The sequence below is a fragment of the Lolium rigidum genome, chromosome 5 (assembly GCF_022539505.1).
Source record: "Lolium rigidum isolate FL_2022 chromosome 5, APGP_CSIRO_Lrig_0.1, whole genome shotgun sequence".
Classification (NCBI taxonomy): domain Eukaryota; kingdom Viridiplantae; phylum Streptophyta; class Magnoliopsida; order Poales; family Poaceae; genus Lolium; species Lolium rigidum.
Window position 1 is genome coordinate 247,595,226 of NC_061512.1, and position 6,738 is coordinate 247,601,963.

The window sequence follows — 6,738 nt, forward strand, 5'->3', positions numbered from 1 at the left end:
AAGCAACAAGGGGGAGAATGTTTAAAAGATGCTTGGTATAGAATTAGTGATGCCCATAATAGGTGCACCAAGAAACACTCCACCACTATCCTACTCAGGAATTTTTATGTTGGTATCTCTAGTTGGAATAGATATGTTCTTGATTGTCTCGCGGAGGTAACTTCCTAGGTGCTTCCGCTTTAGAAGCTAGTTGCATTATTGAGAGTTTATTTGGAACACCACCTGTTAATGAAACTAAAAGTGAAACCTCCCTTGAGGATGTTATGAAAAAATTGGAAACCATAGAGAAAAATTGTAGCATTGAAACTAAAATGGAAATATTACTGGATAATACTGATAAACTTGATAAAATCCTAGGAGGAATTAATGAAAGAATTGCTACTCTAGAAACTTGTGCTATCCATGATAATCAAACCCATAGAATTGGTAAAATTGAAGAAGCTATGAGAAAATTGGGTTCAACTTTTTCTTCTCTTAAATTTAATGAGAAAGCTTATGTGGGTAAGGAGCAAAAATTCATGTATGTCTCTAAGGTGCCTAAACCAAAGAATTACTATAGGCCTAAAATTGATAAAACTCCCAACACCGCTGGTAATGATGTTGATGCTTCATCTCTCGATGTTACTTGATACACACTTTCTGCGCCTAGCCGAAAGGCGTTAAAGAAAAGCGCTTATGGGAGACAACCCATGTTTTTACCTACAGTACTTTGTTTTTATTTTGTGTCTTGGAAGTTGTTTACTACTGTAGCAACCTCTCCTTATCTTAGTTTTGAGTTTTGTTGTGCCAAGTTAAGCCGTTGATAGAAAAGTAAGTACTAGATTTGGATTACTGCGCAGTTCCAGATTTCTTTGCTGTCACGAATCTGAGCCCACTGCCCTGCAGGAAGCTCAGAAAATTATGCCAATTTACGTGCATGATCCTCAGATATGTACGCAACTTTCATTCAATTTGAGCATTTTCATTTGAGCAAGTCTGGTGCCATTTTAAAATTCGTCAATACGAACTGTTCTGTTTTGACAGATTCTGCCTTTTATTTCGCATTGCCTCTTTCGCTATGTTGGATGAATTTCTTTGATCCACTAATGTCCAGTAGCATTATGCAATGTCCAGAAGTGTTAAGAATGATTGTGTCACCTCTGAATATGTCAATTTATATTGTGCACTAACCCTCTAATGAGTTGTTTCGAGTTTGGTGTGGAGGAAGTTTTCAAGGATCAAGAGAGGAGTATGATGCAACATGATCAAGGAGAGTGAAAAGCTCTAAGCTTGGGGATGCACCCGGTGGTTCACCCCTGCATATATCAAGAAGACTCAAGCGTCTAAGCTTGGGGATGCCCAAGGCATCCCCTTCTTCATCAACAAATTATCGGGTTCCTCCCCGAAACTACATTTTTATTCGGCCACATCTTATGTGCTTTTTCTTGGAGCGTCGTTTTGTTTTTGTTTTTGTTTTGTTTGAATAAAATGGATCCTAGCATTCACTTCATGGGAGAGATACACACTCCGCTGTAGCATATGGACAAATATGTCCTTGGTTTCTACTCATAGTATTCATGGCGAAGTTTCTCCTTCGTTAAATTGTTATATGGTTGGAATTGGAAAATGATACATGTAGTAATTGCTATAAATGTTTTGGGTAATGTGATACTTGGCAATTGTTGTGCTCATGTTTAAGTTCTTGCATCATATGCTTTGCACCCATTAATGAAGAAATACATAGAGCATGCTAAAATTTGGTTTGCATATTTGGTTTCTCTAAGGTCTAGATAATTTCTAGTTTTGAGTTTGAACAACAAGGAAGACGGTATAGAGTATTATAATGCTTTCAATATGTCTTTTATGTGAGTTTTGCTGTACTAGTTCATCCTTGTGTTTGCCTCAAACAACCTTGCTAGCCTAAACTTTGTATCGAGAGGGAATACTTCTCATGCATCCAAAATACTTGAGCCAACCACTATGCCATTTGTGTCCACCATACCTACCTACTACATGGTATTTTCCCGCCATTCCAAAGTAAATTGCTTGAGTGCTACCTTTAAAATTCCATCATTCACTTTTGCAATATATAGCTCATGGGACAAATAGCTTAAAAACTATTGTGGTATTGAATATGTAATTATGCACTTTATCTCTTATTAAGTTGCTTGTTGTGCGATAACCATGTTTACTCGGGGAACGCCATCAACTCTTTGTTGAATATCATGTGAGTTGCTATGCATGTTCGTCTTGTCTCGAAGTAAGGGCGATCTACACCGAGTTGAATGGTTTGAGCATGCATATTGTGAGAGAAGAACATTGGGCCGCTAACTAAAGCCATGTTCCATGGTGGAAGTTTCAGTTTTGGACAAACATCCTCAAATCTCTAATGAGAAAAGAATTAATTGTTGTTGAATGCTTAAAGCATTAAAAGAGGAGTCCATTATCTCGTTGTCTATGTTGTCCCGGTATGGATGTCTAAGTTGAGAATAATCAAAAGCGAGAAATCCAAATGCGAGCTTTCTCCTTAGACCTTTGTACAGGCGGCATAGAGGTACCCCTTTGTGATACTTGGTTAAAGCATATGTACTGCGGTGATAATCCAGGTAGTCCAAGCTAATTAGGACAAGGTGCGAGCACTATTAGTACACTATGCATGAGGCTTGCAACTTATAAGATATAATTTACATGATGCATATGCTTTATTACTACCGTTGACAAAATTGTTTCATGTTTTCAAAATCAAAGCTCTAGCACAAATATAGCAATCGATGCTTTTCCTCTATGAGGACCATTCTTTTACTTTTATGTTGAGTCAGTTCACCTATTTCTCTCCACCTCAAGAAGCAAACACTTGTGTGAACTGTGCATTGATTCTTACATACTTGCTTATTGCACTTATTATATTACTCTATGTTGACAATATCCATGAGATATACATGTTACAAGTTGAAAGCAACCGCTGAAACTTAATCTTCTTTTGTGTTGCTTCAATACCTTTACTTTGAATTATTGCTTTATGAGTTAACTCTTATGCAAGACTTATTGATGCTTGTCTTGAAATGCTATTCATGAAAAGTCTTTGCTTTATGATTCACTTGTTTACTCATGTCATACACATTGTTTTGATCGCTGCATTCACTACATATGCTTTACAAATAGTATGATCAAGTTTATGATGGCATGTCACTCCGAAATTATCTTTGTTATCGTTTTACCTCGCTCGGGACGAGCGTAACTAAGCTTGGGGATGCCGATACGTCTCCAACGTATCGATAATTTCTTGTGTTCCATGCCACATTATTGATGTTATCTACATGTTTTATGCACACTTTATGTCATATTCGTGCATTTTCCGGAACTAACCTATTAACAAGATGCCGAAGTGCCGCTTCGTTGTTCTCGCTGTTTTTGGTTTCGAAATCCTAGTAAAGAAATATTCTCGGAATTGGACGAAATAAAAGCCCGGAGGCCTATTTTCTCACGAAGCTTCCGAAGTCCGAAGGAGAGACGAAGAGGGGCCACAGGGGCGCCAAACCCTAGGGCGGCGCGGCCCCCTTGGCCGCGCCGACCCGTGGTGTGGGCCCCCCGTGCCGCCTCTTGACCTGCCCTTCCGCCTACAAATAGCCTCCGTGACGAAACCCCCAGTACCGAGAGCCACGATACGGAAAACATTACTGAGACGCCGTCGCCGCCGATCCCATCTCGGGGATCCTCGGAGATCGCCTCCGGCACCCTCGCCGGAGAGGGGAATCATCTCCCGGAGGACTCTACACCGCCATGGTCGCCTCCGGAGTGATGAGTGAGTAGTCTACCCCCGGACTATGGGTCCATAGCAGTAGCTAGATGGTTGTCTTCTCCCCATTGTGCTATCATTGTCGGATCTTGTGAGCTGCCTATCATGATCAAGATCATCTATATGTAATTCTATATGTTGCGTTTGTTGGGATCCGATGAATAGAGAATACTTGTTATGTTGATTATCAAAGTTATGCTTATGTGTTGTTTATGATCTTGCATGCTCTCCGTTATTAGTAGATGCTCCGGCCAAGTAGATGCTTTTAACTCCAAGAGGGAGTACTTATGCTCGATAGTGGGTTCATGCCCGCATTGACACTCGGGACAGTGACGGAAAGTTCTAAGGTTGTGTTGTGCTCGTTGCCACTAGGGATAAAACATTGATGCTATGTCTAAGGATGTAGTTGTTGATTACATTACGCACCATACTTAATGCAATTGTCTGTTGCTTTGCAACTTAATACTGGAGGGGGTTCGGATGATAACCTCGAAGGTGGACTTTTTAGGCATAGATGCAGTTGGATGGCGGTCTATGTACTTTGTCGTAATGCCCAATTAAATCTCACTATACTCATCATGATATGTATGTGCATTGTCATGCTCTCTTTATTTGTCAATTGCCCAACCGTAATTTGTTCACCCAACATGCCGTTCGTCTTATGGGAGAGACACCTCTAGTGAACTGTGGACCCCGGTCCAATTCTCTTTACTCGAAATACAATCTATCGCAATACTTGTTTCTACTCGTTTTCTCTCGCAAACAATCATATTCCACACAATACGGTTAATCCTTTGTTACAGACAAGCCGGTGAGATTGACAACCTCACCTGTTTCGTTGGGGCAAAGTAGCTTGGTTGTGTTGTGCAGGTTCCACGTTGGCGCCGGAATCTCCGGTGTTGCGCCGCACTACATCTCGCCGCCATCAACCTTCAACGTGCTTCTTGGCTCCTCCTCGGTTCGATAAACCTTGGTTTCTTTCCGAGGGAAAACTTGCTGCTGTGCTCATCATACCTTCCTCTTGGGGTTGCCCAACGAACGTGTGAAATACACGCCATCACCCGGCCCACTTGGATCCGGCTACGGGAAGTCCACTCACACCAACCGCAACCGCAAGTGGGTCAACGACCTAAAGAACGACCCGGAGGCGGGATACAAGCGAGCCCGGAAGCACCGCCCACGCGGCAAAGGAGGCAAGGGCAAGAACAAGGACAAGGAGGAGGACAGTTCGAGGCGATGGACGAGGATGATAACTCGCCGGATCCCAAAGCCGGATCCGCGAGTAAATCCAACCCCTTCGAGAAAAAGAGCGTGGGGGCTTACCACACCTTCCTCGGAACCCCCACGATCCGCGCTACAAAATCAGCTACCCGGATCCCGAACGCCACGGTTCGGCCGTGCCGCGATATGTCGAGTGGTCGGAAGTTCCGTGCACATTTGACGAGGGAGGATCATCCCGCCATTGTGCCAAAAGAATACTACGCCTTGGTTGTGAGTCCCCGCATAGACGGGTATGACTTCTCCAAGTGCCTCATGGATGGCGGAGCCAGCTTGAACATCATGTACCTGGAGACTCGGAGCGGATGAACCTCACCAAGGAACAGCTCAAACACAGCGACCACTGAGTTTCATGGCGTGGTTCCGGGTAAGAAGGCGAACTCCCTCGGCAGCATCACACTTCCCGTGGCTTTCGGCGATGTTCATAATTTCCGCAAAGAAAAGATCACGTTTGAAGTTGTCCCCTTCAAGAGCTCCTACCACGTCATCTTCGGCAGGCCCACCTACCACAAGTTTCACGCAAGAGCGTGCTATATCTACAACAAGCTCAAGATGCCGGGTCCCAATGGTATGATCACCATAACCGGAGACTACAAAAAGGCTCACGAGTGCGAGTTGGGCGAAGCCGCCTTCGCGAGTCCGTCATATCCGGAGAAGAGCCGAAAGGCTACGGGGCCGCGGTGGATCCGACTGAGATGCAAACCACCAAGAAGCAGATCTCCGAACAGAAAAACTCCTTCAGGGCCGCGATAGAGACCAAGAAAGTCAGCTTCAAAGAAGATGACCCTAGCAAGCAAGTCTCGATCGGAGCCAACATGGACCCCAAATAGGAAAGCGCGCTCGTCGAGTTCCTCCGCGCTAACATGGATATCTTCGCATGGCAACCTTCGACATGTCCGGAGTACCTAGGGAACTCGCCGAGCACTACCTCAACATAAATCCGGGGCTAAACCGGTGAAGCAAGCTATGCGACGCTTTGGAGATAAGAAGCGCCGCGCCATAGGAATGGAACTAGCAAAGTTACTAGAAGCAGGTTTTGTAATAGAAGTTATCCACACCGATTGGGTCGCGAATCCCGTCCTTGTACCCAAAAAGAACACCGAAATACTAAGAATGTGCATCGATTACTCCGGCTTGAACAAACATTGTCCGAAGGATCCGTTCCCCTGCCGCGCATTGACCAAGTCATTGATTCGACGGCGGGGCGGAACTTCTGTGTTTTCTTGATGCGTATTCCGGGTACCATCGGATCCGGATGAAGGAATCCGACCAAAAGGCGACTTCATTCATTACCCCGTTTGGCACTTACTCGCTATGTTACTATGCCTTTTGGTTTGAAAACGCAGGTGCCACCTACCAATGTACGATGCAGCGATGCCCGAAGGACCAAATTGGCCGGAACGTGCACGCCTACGTCGACGACATCGCGGTCATGACCCGGAAAGGATCCGACTTGATCGGCGACCTCACGTAAACCTTTGAGAATCTCCGTCGGTACAAGATGATGTTGAATCCGCTGAAGTGCGTCTTTGGCGTGCCAGCCGGAAAACTCCTTGGCTTCATAGTCTCTCACAGAGGCATTGAGGTTAACCCGGAAAAGATCAAGGCAATCCTGTGTATCAAACGGCCAACTTATCTCAAAGATGTGCAACGACTAACTGGTTGTGTCGCAGCAATCAGTAGGG